The sequence below is a fragment of the Panthera uncia genome, chromosome C2, assembly GCF_023721935.1.
Source record: "Panthera uncia isolate 11264 chromosome C2, Puncia_PCG_1.0, whole genome shotgun sequence".
Classification (NCBI taxonomy): domain Eukaryota; kingdom Metazoa; phylum Chordata; class Mammalia; order Carnivora; family Felidae; genus Panthera; species Panthera uncia.
In genome coordinates this window covers 7,743,051-7,763,141 of record NC_064810.1, presented here as the reverse complement: position 1 = coordinate 7,763,141, position 20,091 = coordinate 7,743,051, and the positions used below count along the sequence as shown (strand labels likewise).

General features: G+C 43.1%; 1 protein-coding gene across 12 annotated transcripts in view; it reads left to right on the top strand.

Moving 5' to 3' along the window:
* Positions 1-20,091, top strand: part of DYRK1A (dual specificity tyrosine phosphorylation regulated kinase 1A) — a 153,737-nt gene that overhangs the window by 24,413 nt on the left and 109,233 nt on the right. Inside the window, exon 1 of one of the 12 annotated variants that reach the window (XM_049627872.1) lies at positions 7,095-10,785. The exons of 10 other annotated variants lie outside the window; for them this stretch is intronic. The gene's annotated coding sequence lies outside the window, so the exon portion shown is untranslated. Of the gene's footprint in view, positions 1-7,094; positions 10,786-13,057; positions 13,293-20,091 lie in introns of those variants that run through there. One more of the 12 variants, XM_049627870.1, reaches the window with a different exon arrangement.

Sequence of the window (20,091 nt, the reverse complement as noted above, 5' to 3'; positions counted from 1 at the left end):
AACTGAGAAATGTTTGCAGGTATACTACAAGTAACTTCTATTTCCTGAACCACTTGAGAGAAAGTTGTTGACATGATGTCTCTTTCTTTTTGAATATCGTTGCGCATAATTCCTACAAACAGGGACACTCTCTTGCGTAACGTAACGGTAATATCACCACAAAAGGCAGGAAGTTAATATTGATACATCACAGCTGTCTGATCCCTAAGACTCCATTCAAGTTGCGGCAGTTGTCCCGGGAGTGTTCTTTATGGGAAGAGGATACAGTCTAGGATTACTTATGCATTTTATCGTCATGTCTTTTCAACTGTTTTGATCTAGAACAGTTCCTCATCTGTTCTTTCTTCTATGACGTTGATATTTTTGAAGAATACAGGCTGGTTATTTTAGAGTCACCTATGCGTGTTTGTCTGATGTTTCTTTGTATTAGATGGTATGTGAAGCATCTTTGTAGGACTATCGTAGAAGCGATGCTATATTTTTCTCATTGCATTGTTAGGTGGTGTACTCCTGGTGTTGTGTTTCTGCTGTAACAAATTACCACAGATTGAGAGGCTTAAAAACCACAAATTTATTATAGTACGGTTCTGGAGTTCAGAAGTCCAAAATGGATCTCACCTGGGCTCAAATCAAGGTGCAAGCCAGCTTCCATTACTTTCGAAGGCTCTGCTGGACAGTGTCTGTCCTTCTTTTGCAGCTTCTAGAGGCTGTCCGTACTCTTTGACTTCTGGCCTCTTCCTCCATTTTCAGAGTAGTCGCTTTGGACCTTGTCCGTCGTCTGCTGCCATCTCCCTCTCCTTCCTCTTTCACTTTTAAGGACTGTTGTGATGATACTGGTTAATCTCTTTATTTTAAAGTCATCTGATTAGCAAGTTCAGTTCCTCCTGCAACCTTCGCCCTGTAAAGTAACACGTTCACAGGTTCTTAGGATCAGGACGTGGACATCCTTGGGGGAGGGGGTGGGTAGCGTTATTGTGCCATGTGATTTCACTTTGCCCTGTTTTCTGATAATGTTCACTTTGATCACTTGATTATGGTGGTGCCTTCAGACTTCTTCATTTTGAAGTTAATCCCCGCCCTTGTAATTAGTGTGTGTTTTGTGTAGAGGTACTTTGAGACTATGTAAATAGCCCATTATTAGTAATCAGACTTCTAATTTAGTCACTTATTTTATATCACTATGGGTACCTGATTTTCTATTTTATGTAATGGGTAATAATCCATAATTGTAGTTAGTTACTTACTTTAATGCTCCAGTTGTCCAGGATTTTGTTAGAAGAAGCTTCTTCAAGTTGGTGTCTGTGCCCTTTTGGCATGTCTCCAATATGTTTTGAGCACTTTGCAGGCTTATCTTGAACTTCTGTGTCAGTCTGGAATTGGAATTGGACAATTTTTCCAAGGAGCCCTGTTTTTATTTTTTAAATAATCCTTTGTTTTGAAATAATCATAAACTCACAAGAAGCTGCAAACATAGTTTAAAGTCCCATGTACCTCCTTTATCCAGCTTCTCCCAATGGTGAGTTTTATGTTAGCTCTACCAGGATACCCAAATCAGGAAATTGACATATCTGGTACATTTCTGTTAACTAGACAACAGACAGACCTTATTCGGTTTTTAGTGTTCTTTAAACCTACGTGTGTGCGTGTGTAGTTCCTTGTAACTTTATACCATATCTAGATTTGTGTACCTATCCCCACAATCAAGATAATAGAGCTGCTCCATCACTTTAAAAGAACTCTCTTCTGCTATCCAACCCCTTTGAATTCCCAGCAGCCCTACAACCATCCGTTTATTCTCCAAGTCTGTGGTTTTGTCATTTCCATATGTTGTATGAATGGAAGCATACAGTGTGTAGCCTTTTGAGATCAACTCTTTTAACTAAGCATAATGCCCTCAAGGTCCATTTGTTGTTGAGTGAATCAGTAGTTAATTTCTTTTTATTGCCAAGTAGTATTCCGTAGTATGGATGGACCAAGTTTGTTCAGCCACTGACCTATGGCGGGACATTTAGGTTGTTTTCCAATATATTGTGTAATAATATGAATAAAACTGCTTTCAACGTTTGAGTACAGGTTTTTGTATAAACGTAAGTGTTCCGTTTCTTGGTGGTATATGCCCGAGATTGAGATGGCTGGGTCACAGGGTGAATGCATGTTTAGTTTTGTGAGCAGCTGCCAGACTGCTTTCCAGAGTGTCCGTACCACGTTTTGTTCCCAGCAGCAAAGTACGAGGGATCCCGTTTCTCAATACCCTTCTCGCCATTTGGTGTTATGACTGTTTTTCATTTAGCTGTTCTGATAGGTGTAGTGATATCCTGTTGCGGTTTTAATTTGCATTTCCCTAATGACAGATGATGGTGAACAGCTTTTCATGTGCTTATTTGCTCTCACTTCTTCGGTGAAGTAACTGTTCATGTCTTTTGCCCATTTTCTGATTGGATTGGTTTTTTTTTTCTCTGCTGTTGAGTTATGAAAGTTCTTTTGCGTATTCTAGGTGCGGGTCTTTGTTCACTGTGTGGTCTGTGCGTGTTCTCTCCCAGTCCGTAGTGTATCGCGTAGCTTGTCACTTCATCCTCTTAGCGGTTTTTTTCAGAGTGAGCGTTTTAAATTTTAATGAAGTTCAGTTTAGTAAATTTTTCTTCAGTGGTTCGTGCCATTTGAGTCAAGTTGGAGAACTCTGCCTAGAGCTCTGGTTCTTTTCATGGAAATGGCATTTAATACGCAAGTGCCGGGCATTAGGTATGCTCACTGCTCTCAAGGTGTGCATGCTCCCAGGCTCTCAGTGGACAGAGCCAGAGAATATGTGTGTGTCCTGAACCTTTCCGGGATCGGGGTGCCTCGTTTTCTTGGTACTTCCAAGTGTCAGCATTCATTCTGTGGCTTCCTTCATTCTCCTCTAAGTCCGCTACCACAGTCCGTCTTCTTTGCACTGTCTAAAAACCTGTTTCTCCATCACCGTCTTTCTTGTTTTATTTTCCTTTATTGATTTTAAGTAGATTTTATATTCATTGGAGTTTTGTGAGAGAGCAAAGGTAAATGCATGGATTACCGTCTATGTTGAATGTATATTTATTGAAGCTGTAATATTCCCCTCTCAGATCAGTTTTTGTCTTTGATTATCTTTTGCACTGCTACCCTTTTTCGCCTTCCACCCTGATTGTGCTATTCCACAGCCTATAATCTTTCATGATTCTCATTTCCATGGAATGAAGATCCAGTATTCAGGTTCTCTTTGTAGTTGTACCTCTGCCTACCTTTCTGATCTCTTTTTCTGCAGCCCTACTGTATTTGTTCCATGTAGAGTTATTTAAGTAGTTTACATTTCCCCACATGTGTTGCGTTCTCCTTTTCTCTGAACTTTCATTTGGAGCACATTATCTGTACTTCTTTTACAACATTTTCCATAGAGCACAGATCCTGGCATATAGTGGGTGCTTGGTACATTAAATAAATAATACTTCCTTTAAAATGACGCCATTCAAACTGCTTTTATCCACCTTCGTTTCCTAATGGTATCATATGGTATCTTACATAAGTTTCAAAGCAACTCTGTGCACCACTATTCATCTTACATAAATGCTGCTGAATGCTATGGTATTGCCCAAGGTCCATAGGAGTTCAACGACATTTAACAGGCATTTGTGTATCTTATTATGTGGCCAGCCCTGATTTAGATGCTACAGACCCTTGGGGAACAAAGCTGATAAGTGTGCCCCTAGTGGGACCAACGTTAGAATCCTTAAATTCCAGCTGTTGTGGAATGGGTTTGAGGGGAGGTCTTCCATAACCTTAGTTACTCATCTCAGATGTCCTCTCCTTTAGTCTTTCCTAACTCTCCTGGAAGGAGGCAGGAATGGGGTAGAAAGAACAGCTCCATCTTCTGTGTTCTCGTTAGTTCCTTTTGTGTTTACGTGTACACAGCTTTATTCTAGAAAGTGTTTGTAGTACCATTATTTGTATTTGGGGCCTTTGCTAAGTTGAACTGCTGTGGGCAAGACTGGTTTTTTTTTTCTTCCTGGTATCCAGGGTGCTTGGCACATCGTGTATAATATTCTCAATGATTCTCCGAACTCGTTGATAGAGATTGACATTTACCCATGATTGTCATTTCTTAATAGTAGGCAACAATACTCTTCCTTACCCCACTGACTCTATGTAAAGATACAAATCAGTTTCAAAACCTCCACTCCATACACTCTGAAAGAGGTCATCTACGGGTTAGTTTTTAGTGCAGTTTAATAAATCAGCTGTTCTGTTTCTGGATGTGTCTGGAGGTCTCTAGTCTTGAGGTGGAGCCTTGACCCTGTCTCTGTCCAGCATTAGCCATCTGGTAGCGCTTGTGTTATTTGTCAAAGAAGTGCGTTAATACAGTCTGTTAGAATTTACTAGCCTTTTTTTTCAAGTCCAAGAAGATAAATTATTTCAGAAGATCTAGAATATTTACTTTCAAACATTTTGCACACAGGTACATTATAATTTTCCTTTGTATTTGCATACAAAATGTTAAACTTGATCTTAGCCGAAAGGCCGAGAAGCGATTGCATACAAAATGTTGAGCTTATCTATGGCTATTTCACAAAGCAGGCCAAACCTGGTGGCTTACCATTTCTTCGCTCACAATTTTCCAATCTGGGCAGGGCTTTTTCCTCCATTCTGCGTGGCAGCTGCGGGGACTGGAGAGTCTGAGATGACTTCGTCTTTCACACGGACGGTGTCTGGTGTGTCTTCCTCTGCACGGCTGTTTCTTGTAACACGCGCTTTCTCACGGTGTGATCTTGGGGTGCTTGGACTTTGTACGTGGTTGACTGGATTTCAGAGGTGGTGACCGGATTCTAGAGGTGCCGACGGCAGGAGCCGCTGCGCCCCCTGAGGCCTTAGGCCCGGACCCGGCACAGTGTCATCGTCGCCAGCTTCTTCAGTCCCGCAGTGAGTCTTGGGCCCGTCCGGATTCAGGCGGAGGAGACTGTAAGATGTGGTCACTGGCAAGAGTGGCTTATTGGGGCCACCAAAGAACATTCCACCGCACGAACAAGTATCTTTCTGAAGGGGAGAAGGGAAAAAAGATGACTTCTCCGTTCTTTTTGTTTTGTCTAATCTTACTGGCTTATTCGTTTGATAATGCAGTGTTTGTTAGAGCTCTGTTCAGATAGCTGTGATGTGTTAGTGTAATTTGTCAAATTCAGTTAGACTGTGTATGGGTAGGGTTCATAAATCCACATTTGGGGATGGGGAAGAAAAGATCATGAGTACTTTATGGGATGCTCGGCTCCAATTTCACCTAAGCGAAAGTACCGAAGTACTAGATAGAAACCTTGAATATGTACTTTGTGAAATAAGTGACATAAATCTCCTTTTGGGTCACATGTTACAGTCCATAAAACACCTCTGGCTTTTCTCCAGTAATCCTGTGCTTGTCTTACGTACTGGAGAAAGAAGAGGTAGACCGTCTTCAGATCTTCTGTAAGAAACCCAAACAGATCTCTTTTTCCTTAATGTGCAGGATGTGACAGCTATTTCATTTAAACGGCTCGCATCTGGATTCTATTTTGAGGTCATTCTGCTACTAGGCATTGGGTATGACCACGGAAATTCATGAGAAACATTGTGGCCCACAGACCATATAATCAGTCCTTTGGAAAGCTTAAGGCGAGGTGCAGATTTTGGGGGTTGACCCCAGACTTAGCATATTCAGAAGTCTTAGAAGGGATCTGGGTGATGTCAAGTCTGAGGAGCAATGCATTCTCCATGGGGGGTAATATCACCCCCACCAGGGTAATAATTGTTGGAGATGAGGGAGTGAAAAAATTAGGTATTAACGATGGTTTGTGGCCCTCTAAAAGTCAACCCTACCTGACAAAATATTTCAGGTTTCATTTTTCTTATTAAGGAGAAATTTAAATTTGATTTAGTTCTCTTCCCCCCCCTCCTCCCCCCCACCCCCCCGCCGCCTCTGAGGATGGGCATACTTTTAAAAAGGTTGAGAACCCTCCCTCCTGTGAGAAATATTCTCACATCACCGGCCCCCCCAGGGCCCTTGCCCCCCCCCCCCCCCCAATCCTGGGAAACTGTAGTATGTGATTTGGTTAATGTTTCTTAAGACTAAGATTTTACTGACGTTAAGTGGAATTTCTTTTAAAATATCTAGAGAATGGAAACATTTTACTCTATGGCATTTTGCATCCAAGTAGATTGATTTTTATCTTTATGAACAAAGCACTGCTGGAATGGACTCTGTTCTGGGATTTAAAAACCTTTTAGCTCTCTATTAGCAAAAACTCTTCGTGTTATTTAGCTTGTTAACACACAGCTCGCCAGGATCCCTTGTATGCCACAGGAAAGAGGTGTTCCTGTCTCGAGGGAGTGAGGCCTGTCCCTTTGCTTCTGTCTCCTGTGTGGTGCAGGCCGTGGTGGGGGAGGAGGGCTGCGAGGGGTGGAAGGCAGGACCTCCAGTGGCCCTGTTCACGGTGGGGGGTGGGGGGTGGGGGGGCGGGGGGGGAGGAGGAGTGTAGGAGTAATACTGTTCCCTGGGTTTGCTGGCCTTTTCCTCTGTTTTGGGCTAGGTATAAATGGAAATGCTTTTTTGTGGGGACGCCTGACTGACTCCTTTGGTAGAGCATGCAACTCTTGATCTTGGGGTTGTGAGTTCGAGCCCCACGGTGGGTGTAGAGGTTACTTAGGGTAAAAAAGTCTTCCAAAAAGATGCGGAGTATGAGAGGATGGTGGTGGGAGAAGTAGAAGAGAAGTTTCCAATATACTACTTTCTGTAAAGAAAACTGCCACATTTTGATTTGGGTATTTCTAGGTCCTTCAAGGGAGTGTTGACATTATTTGTACTTGTTTTGTTTTCTGTGTAATTTGTGCAGGCTCAGGAGAGTTAAAGATGTAGTACATCCAGAAAACTGAAGGCCTCTAAAATCTGCATTCACCTGAAAACACGTTGCTTGGCAGCTGACAAGATGCTGGGCTAGATTATTTGTTGAATCAGTGAATGAAAGTCATCCACAGGTTATTTTGAAAAATGTAGTTTTCTTTTCTGTGATTTTATTTTAAAAATTTTAATTTTTGTTAATGTTTATTTATTTTTGAGAGAGGGACAGAGAGAGAGGGAGACACAGAATCTGAAGCAGGCTCCAGGCTCTGAGCTGTCAGCATAGAGCCTGACGTGGGGCTTGAACCCACGAACTGTGAGATCGTGACCTGAGTTGGAGTCGGCCGCCCAACTGACTGAGCCACCCAGGCGCCCCTGTTTTCCACGATTTTAGAATCCAGTCTGTAGAATAGTGTTGAAGGAAGAATGAACTGGGAAGATAGAGGGATGTTGGGGGCCAGTGTTTTTCCTACTGTCATGCTTTTGACTCTCCGTAGCCATCAGGATCCTGGTCTTCAAACTTGAGTTATTTTGTAGATGATCTTTTAAGAGCCCTTCAGGGTCCAGAATTTTATTACCCAATATCGTGACCACATTAGAGATACCGTCAGGTTGATGGAGTTGTGAGAGGGAATTCGTTCCAGTTGCCACACAAACAGCAGGGTACATAGTTAAGCTGCTGTAACTGAGAGCCGGCTAATGGATGGCCCCAAGAACAGAGTCGTCTGGAGGTGAATGGCCTGGTTGGTGGGGGTGACTGCCTCAGTTGGTCTTTCAGAGACGCAGATTTCTTTTATCTTGGTTTGCCACCAGACCCCGAGGTGTGGCTCTCAGTTGTGTTGTCCTTGCCCCAGTTTACAGAGAGACACAGAAGTGTTCACTCCGTGTCTTCCAGCCCACAGGTGGCACCCCACCCTTGTTTGCACTTTTCATTTGTCCGTGACAACTTTGTCCCATGGCCATACTTAGGCGAAAGGGAGGCTGGGAAATGTAACCTCTCTGGGCAGCCATGGGCTTGGCTACAATTACGGAAGAAGGAGGGGACTGTCTTTGCCACAGATAGTGTAGGTGAAGCTATTTAATTTTCTTAGTATACTTTTGGGGGAAGCTTTTTTACTTAAGGTCTTTATTAAAAAAATATGCAAAAAATTATGTGATTACTATGAAGAGGAAGTTTTGGCAAGTGATGGGTTAAAATGCTAAGTAGAATATATCAAAAGACAAGTTTTAAAATTAACCAGAAACCTAAAACTAACCAGCTCTAACTGATGACACCTTTGTCTCCTCAGAGTACAAGCTCGGTAAGAGTTGTTTAATCTGTGGGGCATTCTGTGTTCATAGGAACATTTAGGTACACGTTCAGTCACAGGCCACGTCTCTGTTTTCTGGAGGAGTAGCCCATAGTTCATTTCAGTAAGCTAGCCCAGTAGAAGGAAGCTCCTTCTTAAATACATACCATTAGGCCTCTTGGGCTCTGAATTCTTATCAGAAGTCCCTAAATTTGGCCCTGTGTCAAAATCGCCTTAGGGCCCTTGTTCGAAATGGGTGTTCTGGCCCTACTCTCTGGAGGTGCTGGTGGTTAGGTTTCTGAATCTGAATTTTTAACCAGCCCCTCAGGGTGATTCTGTTGGAGCTGTGAGGCGTCTGGGGACCATGGCTGTACATAGTCCGTGCCTCACTTGCCTCACATGCGGAAGTGCAAAATTATACCTATGTGGCTTCATAGGGTTCAGAGAGCACGAAATGAGTTGTATTTGTAATTATTTCACAACTAAAAAGTACCATCCAGAATTTAGGGAATTTAGAGTGGTGTTATAAGTCACGTCCGTTCCAGGAATCGAGCTTATTTATTTGCCCAACAGACCCAAGGGGTAAGTGCTGTTCTCTCCAGAAATAACTATAAGGTAGAAATCTGGGTTTCCTGATATTGCATAATTGAACGGGGATTCAGAAAAAGTTATCTGCCCAGCGTAACTACCAACAGGGGAACAAGCCGGCCAGATAACTTACGTACTTTTGTTTCCACATGGTTAAGATACCATGTGTCAACTTGATGACTTCAGTTAAGTACCACGTTCGGTGTCATTAGCGTGGGCAACTTGGAGCTTTGCACTTCGGCGAGGCCGGCCTGAATGTGACACGGTCTCTGCCCATTGGGAAGTTACAACCTCATAGAGAAGACTTCCGAACAGAACGTGATCATGTTCTTAGGAACTTTTTTTTTTTTTTTTTTTTAAAGACTTAATCCTGCAGCCATAACAGGGCAGGATCTGAGTACGATGTTCGGATGTTCGCGTTCAGAGGAAGGGAGAGGTCCGGCGAGGTGGAGGGCGCAGCTGGAGACGGGAGTGACTTCCCTCTTCTCTCCTCCTTCCCTGAGAGAGAGCAGCCTCCGGCAGGTCCTCGGAGGACTCCTCTCCCCCCTCGTGTCGGGACCTGGGAGGCAGATGAGATGCTAGACCAGCCTGCGGAGGTTACGGATGCGCCCCCTTCCCTGAAGTAGAGGGAGGCAGAACGAATCCGACGGTGCGGACCCTGTGCTGGGCCCTACGCGTGTCACCGTAGCCGTTCCAGCGGGTCCCGCGAGTGGCACGGGCCGGGTTCGTTAGTGGGAGGAGCGTGGGTCTCACAGCCTAGAAGCACTTGGCGGTGCTGGCGCCGGCTGTGGCTTCTGCACGGATAATCGAAAACGTGGCTCTTCCTGGGGGGGGCGGCTTCACAGCACATCTCAGACCCATCCTTCCTTTCGGCCTGGTGGATTTGCCTCGCTTTCGCCCGGGCAACCTGGCGGGATGCTGCGGCTGGAGATGCGGGCTCAGTAGGAAGCTGCGGGGCTTGTAGCCGGGGAGAGCGGGAGGAGCGGGAGGGGAAACAGGCGGCCTTTGGTGGCCGTGAGTCTCTGCGGGAAATGGGAAGGTTGGTTTCTTTGACAGCGTGCCAAACGTTAGGGTTCAAGTAGTGAGAAGGAGAAAGACACGGTTGGTGCCCTCACGTTACTGACAGCACCTTAGCGTTTGCTGTTCGCGTTAGATTATGTGGGAGACGTGCTTGATGAGCTCTTCCAGGTTGGGGGGCTCCCTATCGGGTTTTGATGAGCATGAGTGGCGGGGGGGGATTTTACACGGTCTGTCTCCTAGTGGTTGTCTTTGTTATTTATTGAGTTGTTTTTTTTAAGTTTATTTATTTTGAGAGGGAGAGAGAGGGGGAGCGAACAAGTGGGGGAGGGGCAGAGAGCGAGGGAGAGTGAGAATCCCAAGCAGGCTCTGTGCTCTCAGCGCAGAGTCCGATGTGGGGCTGGATCCCCCGAACCTTAACTTGCTTAACTGACGGAGCCACCCAGGCGTGCCTGGTTATTGTCAAGAAGCTTGAACGAACTTACCAAAAACCGGTAAGATTGCAGATCATTCCGAGCGAGAGGTGCCCGTAAATGAAACACACTTTTTTACATGATCCAGGAAGACAAATACAGATTGGAACACTGTTCGGAGGTGACGTTTATAGAATGTCTTTTTTGTGTTAGTTTGCTGTGGCTGCTGTGACAAATCACCGCAAACTTAGTGGCTTAAAAGAATAGAAATTAATTTTCTCACAGTTCTAGATGCCGGAAGTCTGGAATCCGTATCGTTGGGCTGAACTCAGAGTGTCTGCGGGGCCGTGGCTGTGCTTCCTCAGGCGTCTGTAGGAGGCTGCTGGCATTCCTTGGCGGCTGGTCACGGCGTCACTCTGGTCTCTCCCTGTGTGGTCACGTCACCTTTTCCTCTCCTGTGTCAGATCTCCCCCTGCCCTTCTCTTTCACGGACACTTGTGATGGCAGGCAGGGCACCTGGATATCTCCTCAGCTCGAGATCTTTCACTTACTCATCATCACATTAGCAAAGGCCCTTTTCCAAATATGCTAACACCTGTAGGTTTCAGAGGTAAGGATGTGGATAGTTTTTGGGGGGTGACATCTTTCAACTTCCACCACTCCTATAAATTATTTGGAAGAGTAGGAAGGTAGCTTTTGAAACAGTAACTTTTAGATCTCTCATGAGTATGTTTCCCGTTACAGTAAGAGTTCATAGTATGTCTTGTAACATTTCAGTGTTAGCTTGATGATCCAGATTTGGTATCCAGATTGGGAGTCTTCACCCCAAATTTCACCACGCTGCATGTCATTTATAATAATGGTTTTAAGCTACTTGTCTCTAAATAATGGGGGTTATTCTTTTAGGGCTGGCTCAAGCTGACAGTGGTAATTTTTATCAAGCATTTATTAAAAATGAATCTAAATTTAGGCAAATGATTAAATTGTTGGCACTTAATTTAGCAATCTAGGAATTTTAATGACTGAGAGGGTGCAGATTGCAGGATAGAGGGAAAAATATACTATGATTATACTTTTTCTAATGTGGCTTGGTTATATCAGACTTGAAAATGTGTTATAGTTGGACTGTTTTTTTTTATTCTGCTCCTTTGTTTTAGCTAATTTTGGACAAATACAGCTAGCTCATTGTGGATAAACTATGAACACACATATTAAACAGCGTTAAAAAAAAAAGAAAAGATGTTCACACTTAGAGTGGATGGTGTCAGTGGAGGGTTTTTGAAGTTGTGAGCTAGTCGTGGACATAAATGTGTGCATGTGTGTGTTAATTTATATAAAAACTTTGTGTGTGTGTGTTTATTTGAGAGAGAGAGAGCAAGAGGGGTAGGGGCAGAGAGAGAGGAAGACGGGATCCAAAGCAGGCCCTGCACTGACAGCTGAGAGCCCGATGCGGGGCTTGCGCTCACGAACCGCAAGATCATGACTGAGCTGAAGTCAGACGCTTAACTGACTGAGCCACCCAGACGCCCTTGGTTTTATTTACTTTTAAATATTTATTTATTTTGAGAGAGAGAAAGAGAGAAAGTGTGCATGTGGGTGGGGGCAGGGGGGGGGGGGGGGGGGGGGAGCGAGAGAATTCCAAGCAGGCCCCACATGCTGTGCAGATTCCAATGCGGGGCTCCATCTCAGGACCGCAAGATCGTGACCTGAGCCCAAATCCAGGGTCAGATGTTTGACTGTGCCACCCAGATCGCCCATGTGTATTAATTTTAAAACCTGGTTCTTTCTTGAACCTGCCTATTGTTTTGTCAGCCTTTAAAAAAGTAGTCTTTTATTTCTCGGAACATCTTAAGATACATATTTTGAAGATCTTTTTAGTTATTCCTGTTATTTCTAGTTCCTTGGGTTGTCTGTTGGATTTCTGTTGTGATGGAAGGTTTTTTTGTGTGTTGTAAATACTGTGCATGAGATCTTCACAGGGACTTCTGAAGGTGTTCTGTATTTTGAGGGCAGGGCATCTCTGTTTTCAAAAGTGAAAGTCACCGACACTTTCCACTTCTCATAACCCATTTCCCAAATGTGATAACCATAAACATCAGTCTGTTTAACCTGCCTCTCGCTGAGTACAGTTGTTGCCATGGTTTTTACTGCTACATATGTTACATTATACATTATAAACTCCAGCATACAATTTTTACGAGTTTTGAGTACGTTTTAAACTCCAACTTAAAAGTTTTTGTTTTAAACAATCAAGTCTTTTAATAAATCATGAGAAGCAAAATATATTTATGAAAATTTACTTATTTGCATTTCAGACACTTTTTATTCCTTTGTGTCGATTTGTGTTTCCATCCATTCTCATTTCTCTTCAGTCTGAAGAAATTCTTTAGCATTTTTCATTGGGTAGGTTTGCTGGCAGAGAATTCTCTCCGATTTTGAACAATCTTGCAAATGTCTTTATTTTACCTTTGTGTTGGAAGGTTCTTTTCGCTGCACATGGAATTTCGGGTTGATCATTTTTTGTCATTCAGCACATGAAGGGTGGTGGGCCACTGTCTCTGGCTCCCATTGTTGCTGATGAGATGCTATTGATTTTACTATATTGTTCTTCTGTGGATATATAGTGTCTTTTTGTGCTCTGGCTGCTTTCAAGATTTTATCTTTGGTGGTAAGCTGTTTGCCCATGATATGCCTGGGTATGCTTATAATTTGAGAGGTATTTAGCCATGATTTCTTCACATTTTTCTGCCTGCTCCTCACAGTTTTCTGTGATTTCACTCACATGTGTCAGAACATTTTATGTTCTGTAGGTCTTTGAGAGTCTGGTTTTTTTTTTTTTTTCTTTTTTTTTTCCAGTTTTTTCTGTTTTTTTTTTTTTTTTATTAAAAAAAATTTTTTTTAATGTTTATTTATTTTTGAGACAGAGACAGAGCATGAACAGGGGAGGGTCAGAGAGAGAGTGAGACACAGAATCTGAAGCGGGGTCCAGGCTCTGAGCTGTCAGCACAGAGCCCGACGTGGGGCTCGAACTCACGGACCCTGAGATCGTGACCTGAGCCGAAGTTGGACGCTTAACCGACTGAGCCACCCAGGCGCCCCAGTTTTCTCTGTTTTAGAGTGGGTAATTTCTATTGACCTCTCATTTTACTGATTTTTTTCCCCTGCTGTCTTCAGTATGCTGTTAAAATCCATCCAGACATCTGCTTTAGAGTCTTTGTTTGCTAAATCTAACATCTGGTCCATCCTGGGGTTGGTGTTCTATTGACTCCTTTTTTCCCCCCTTGATTGTGGATCACATGGTTTTTTCCTTTGCTTGTTGACTAATATTTGACTAAATCTTATTTTCTTCTTGTTAAGTGTGTTAATGTTTATTCTCGAAGGCTGGTTGGTTACTTTGAATTTATATATATTTGGTTTTATACTGTATTTTGCAAGATCTATGGAAAGCTCAAGGTGAATCCCCTCTAATATGGGGGGATGACTTCCAAACTGAGTCTTCCTTCATATCTTGCCCTGGGTTTGGTTTTAGACACTATTACTATTGGTTCATAGGCTATATTCTAGGAGATCCGGCCCTTAGTCTTGAAATGAGGAAAGGAAGTTAAGAGTATGTGTTTGTCCTGGTTTTCTAGTGAAATAGACCCAAAGGGAGATACATGATTTATTATAGGGAATTGGCTCACCTGATTATCAAGACTGGGAAGTCCTCTAAGATCTGCTGAGGGCAAGTTAGAGACCCAGGAGAGCTGATGGTGTAGTTTGAGTTGGAGTCCAGAGGCCTGGGAATCATAAGAGCTGATGACTTAAGTTCCATTCTGAAAACCCACAGGCTCTAGCTAGACTTAAGAAGAGCCAGTGTTTCAGTTTGAGTCCAAAGGCAGGAAAAAGGTTGGTGTCCCAGCTCAATGTGGTCAGACAGGAGTTCTCTCTTATTGTGGGAGGGTCAGCCTTTTTATTTTTTAATTCAGGCCCTCAGCTAACTGGATGAAGCCACCCACATTAGGGAGAAGTTTATTCAGATGGTAACCTCATCCAGAAGCACCCTCACTACACACCCAGAAAAATGTTTGACCGAATGTCTGGACATCTCATGACCCAGTCAAGTTGACACATTTAAATGAACCTTTGTAAGATATTCATTAGATCTTTCCACGGTGCCTGGGCAGGGACTCCCCACATGCCTACGCCTGCTCATTCTACATCATTTCTGTTCTGTTCTCAACATCTTAGCAGTCACTCTTTGCTAAGCTTTGAGTAGACTCACTCTGTCCATGTGAATTCTGGTCCTCTTGGGTCCCCTTTTGCACAGCTTCCTTCTCTCTGTTGCCCTGTCCACCAAGATTCCAGCTGCTTCCGTTGTTGAGATCTTTACTTCACATCTCAGCAGGACCCCCGTGCTTTGCTTGGACTCCAGCTCCTTCCGCCTTGTTGAGAAGTTGTCCTCAGAGAACAAGGGCAAAACAGGCTCAGTGGAGGAAAGTGTTCTTACAAAATAGTAGCTATTCCCCTGGTTATATTTCATAGAGCGGGCACATTTTTAAATAATGCAATGATGTGGGCTTTTGGGCCAGAGGGTTGGACTCTAGAGTAATCGAATTCCACTTCCTGCTTAGTGTTAGAGTCATGGCTGAGGCAGGTGTTATGGGTCCCAGGCTCTGCAGGAACATGCAGCGATGGGGGGTGCCATTCATGAACTCCCCATTAGTGGATGGCTTCATTCTTTTATTCTTTCTCCACGTGTTCTCCTGTAACGTTCTACTTATTTCTGATGTTAGTCCTGTGTTCTTGAAACACAGGAAGCTAGTCAATTCATTCCATAATTGTGAGACTTGCTTAATTATTTGAAGGCATCTACTCACTGTTCCTCTAGTCTTTCACTGATCTTGGCTGATGAGCCTTGGTCCTTCCAGATTCCCATCCATCTATTATTTTCTCAGAAGTTTTAGGTTTTCTCATTGCCACTCATTGTGTGCATCTAGAAGTTAAAAGAATTGTGAGCTTGAGAAGCTGTACGGATACAAAGACTACACATTCAGATCTCTCCTGTCATATTCTTGGCAGGAGTATTTCTGACACTCCTTTCTCAAATCCAAATTGGTTCCCCTTTTTATATTCTGTTCGTAATTCATATTTCATATCTGTTAGCCCAGTTTGCAGTCCTATATTACTGTGATTTTTGTCTGTTTCCCACGTTGGATCATGAGTTCTCTAAGGGCGGGCGTAGTGACAGTAAATTGTGCCCTTGTGTCTCTGGTACTCGGCACGTGATCATTGAAGAAATGGCGAATTTAAAAGTCTCCTTATGTCAAGACATCATCTGATTTTTAGGATAGTTGCGTATATGCCGTTATTTGGCATTATTTTTCATTTGTTTCTGTAAGTGTAAAGGATGATACTTCTGAAGTGTGTACAGATGTACGAATGTCTCTCTTTTGACTTCTCCCCGCTCCCACCCCATCACCTTCCCAGGCCCATTGTCCTAACTAGAGGTACTGCTCTTACAGCTGTGCAGTTCATCTTTCTGGACTCTTTCCTGTGTATTTTCATTTATGTATAAGTATGCTTATGTTGTCATTACATACGTATGTTATCTTTGTACATACTTCTGTGTAGGAGTGGGGTTTAAATGCTCGGTTAAAGTGGCAATTAAGTATTATTTGACTTTTATCATTGATTTGATCATTAGATCTTTTTCAGTGTTTATTTTACTTTCAGATATCCTAAGTAAGGCACATAACTTCTAGACTTTGGTTTCCACATCTGCTAAAGGATTGATTGGAATGAGGTGAAATTGAAGTCCTTGTAACTGTCTGATAATTAAATTTGATGTTACTATATAATCCATCTATATTAGATATGAAAAATGTGCTATCTGCATAATATAAAAAATGTAAGAAGATGAAGAACATGACTGTGGGTAGCAAAAGGAAATGTTGGGGGGGGGGGTTGTTACAGTGTTCAGTTTTTGTCCTCCAGGAGTGGCTGGAAAAGAGTAGTGGGATCATCTGTTTTGGGGACTTTGGCACTAGGGAGTTTGTGGTGTATCGATCTTGCGAAGGTAGCTGATGATATCCTAAAGGGGATTTCTACCTAGCTCCCTGGATTTTCACACCACAGCTGTACATTTAGTAACACAATGAATGCTTCTGGAAAAATTGTGTAGAAACCAAAACTTACATAGGTAAATCTTTGTTAGTGATTTATTTAAAAATATTTTATAGAAAATAGTTTCCCAGGCTACTTTAACCCCTTTCTCCTCTCCCCAAAGAGAAACAAACAAGAATAGAAAAGCAAATTTTGCTGAGTTAACGGTTTGTTTGTAAGCTCTCTTGTGATAAAATATAGCAGAATCTTTCAATTTCTTTTAGTTTCTTTTGTCAAGTAGCTCACATATTGTATGGATTAAAGCATTGTATTTCTAATACTTTTTTCATATATCATCACTTTTATTTATTTTTTTTTTTTTTTTTTTTTTATTTTTTTTTTTTTTTAATTTTTGGGACAGAGAGAGACAGAGCATGAACTGGGGAGGGGCAGAGAGAGAGGGAGACACAGAATCGGAAACAGGCTCCAGGCTCCGAGCCATCAGCCCAGAGCCCGACGCGGGGCTCGAACTCACGGACCGCGAGATCGTGACCTGGCTGAAGTCGGACGCTTAACCGACTGCGCCACCCAGGCGCCCCTATTTATTTACTTTTAATGATTATTTTTGAGAGAGAGCGAGACAGAGCATTAGCAGGGGAGGGGCAGAGAGGGAGACACAGAATCCGAAGCAGGCTCCAGGCTCCCGGCTGTCAGTGCGGAACCCGACGCCAGACTCGACCACCCCTTTATTTTTTAAAGGAACTTTTAATTATGGAAAACTTAAGAGATACATAGGGAGAGTAACATAATGAACCATCGTGTCCCTGTTATCCTTGCTTCCGCAGTGATCAGGATTTTGCCCGCCTGGTTTTTGAGCATTTTCAGTGTAAGTAATACCGTACTTAAAAATAATTCTTTTTTTTTTTTTTTTTAATAAAAAATTTTTTTTGAGAGAGAGCACGATTAGGGGAGGGAGGGGGAGAGAGAAAAAGAAAGAATCCCAAGCAGGCTCCACGCTCAGCATGGAGCTGGACACAGGGCTCAATCCCACGACCATGAGATCACGACCTGAGCCAAAATCAAGAGTTGGACGCTCAACCGAATGAGCCACCCAGGCGCCCCCAGATTATTCTTTTTTAAAAAAGAGTTCTGGTGTTTAACAGGAATAAAACTGTGCCCAAGCTTTATGTGGAGTTGATAATCCCACATTTCTTAGCACAGACAGCATTCTCTGTGGCAGAACCGCTAGACTTTGTGCTTTTTGCACTGAAGTGAGTTCTAGAACTAAGCCGGCCATGGCGAACTCCATTGCTCCGCCACTAGATTTCGTGTACCACCTAACTGTACTTCTCGTCGTGTCTTAAATACTGAAGAGTTGTAACTCACTCGTTTCAACAAAGCAACCCGAAGCAGGTGTTTTAGGAGATGACGCGGCTTGACGATCGTGGTTTTTCTCTTCTGTATTGAGAGTCTGCCGTAGTTGAGGAAGCCGGCCTTCCCCAAGGGCGAGATGAGCGAGGCTCGTCCCATTTTCCGGGGCTGGAAGCCGGCACGGGTGCAGTTAGGTAGCTACAGTCCGAGGCCAGTGGCGTGAGGCCCGAGAGTCTCGGTGTAAACGCTGCTCTGCAGGGCTGAGGAGAGAGGGGTCTGCGGGCAGCGTGGGCCGGAGACTTCCGTGGAAGGCAGCGCTGGTGTTGGGCCCGGAGCTTGGCGTGGACACCCAGAGCGGGATGAGGAAAGCTCGCGGAACAGGCCCAGCAACAACGTGGCCTGTACCCGTTGTGGCTGGAGTGTCAGCTTGGGGAAAATTGATGGCAGGAGAGAAGACTAGAAAGGTGAAACGCACCGGTGGAGAGAGTCGCTCGGCACAGCTGACCTCAGTGCTGTGAATGCTTCACACGTGCTGTGTCACTGATAACAACCTTACGGGATCATCCTCACCTTGTGGGTGAGGACGGACACGCAGTCATCTAGGAGTTGGAACCTGGCGCGAGCCCACCCGCTAAGTTGTGGAGCCTGGAGTTAAGCCGGGGCAGGCCGGCTGCAGGGCCTTGAGTCAGCAACGCGAAGTTAAGCCACACTAGGTGCTTTTTTGGGTCTTAGTGCCGACAGTGACCTGCCAGTGTATTAACTGATTCTTAAAAAATAAAGACCTTTAATAGTTCATTAGCGTGAGCTTTTTACCTGTATTGGAGTTTTAAAACTTGGGTGGACTTGGAGGTGGTTCTCCTAGTTGTGGCTGTGAGCTATAGATAGCACGATGGCTTTCACGTTTAAGGTGTCGGTTGAATTTCTTGGGCCTTTTTGTTTGTTTGTTTGTGACTGATTATAAGAGATGTGCTTATTTATAAAAGTTGTGATGGACAGAAAAGTGTAAAGAAGAAAATTTAAAAATCACCCAGAATTTTATTAGCCAGAGACATTCATTATTAATCTTCTATATTTTTCCTCAGAGATTTTTCAGTGTATTTATTTTACTTTCCTGAGATTGTGCTTTGGAGGGAAGGTTTTGTGTTCTTTCTGATACAGCGTGTGACTCTTTCCCTTAAGTCATACAGTTATCGTAAGAACTGACTTAGAGACATAATATTTTGTCATGTGAATACCGTAATCTCTGTCACCTTGTCTTTTTAGTGTTGAAATCTTTTATTTTCTGATTTCTAAATTATTTTCAATGAGACTTGTATATAAAGATGTCGTATTTTCTATCACGAAAGGGATTTCTAGATATGAAATCTAGAAATGGATCCATCTAGAGATGGAACATGAGACATAATAGACCACAAGTGGACCACGTATCAGAGCCGCGTGAAGAAAGGAACACTGCGTAGGAGCCGTACTTAGTGTTGCAAGGCTCGCGTTTGAGTAGACCGTGTACACATTTGGAGATATTTGAGCAGGAGAAATGGACTGAGGCTGGCTAATTCAGTTGAAGGCACGTCGAGTGTCTTCGTGTTCAGTTGGAGGAAAGCTGAGGAGCGTTTGTGCACGTGAAGAGGGTTTTGTAGGCTGTGTGCAGCTCTTTTCCGTTCCTTCAGTGTGCAGAAGAAACATCAGGAACTTAAGTTTGTATAGGGGAATTTAGCATAGAATTTCTAACTACGGATGGACCATTTTGCTATAGTTTGTCATGAGAATTCATCTTTGAGATGGCTAGATTTTCACTGTTAGGGTTTTTTTTTTTTCTGCTTAAGAAGAAAGGGGTACTTAAGGTGGTGTTCTAAGGGTTTTTCCAGACCTTTATTCCTAAAATTTATTTTAAAATTAATTTCAGCTTTCTCACCAATTCTGTGTCTCCTGGTCTCATGTGGAAATAAGAGAGCAGTAACACTATGTTAAGATTTGTAGTTTTGATTGACAGGACAAACCAAGAGCGCAAACAAAACGCTGTACAGCTAGAGAAGTAGCATGTTCGTGTATAAAATCGATTTGCACAGCTGTGAACAGGGTCCCGGAAGTTGAACATCCACCTGGTGACGCCAGTGGAATTTGAAGTATAAAGGCTGGGAAATGTTAACATTAACAAATAAGTCATAAGTATTAAGATTGTGGCAGTGTGACTGCTGATATCCATGCCGGTCCTTTTCACAGGATTTCTGTTGATTAAAAAAAAAAATTCTAGGTTAAGATTTTAAGGTCTAGGATTCTAGGAAGATTTGGTTTCATGACAAAATGCATATTCCTTTAAGGAAAATTTGAAAGTACAAAAAATAAGAATAACAGTTTTCTTCAGTTCCTCTCTCTGGAGATCACTACTATTTATGGTTTATGGATAACCTGTCAGGATTTTATTTTATTTTATTTTATTTTATTTTATTTTATTTTATTTTAT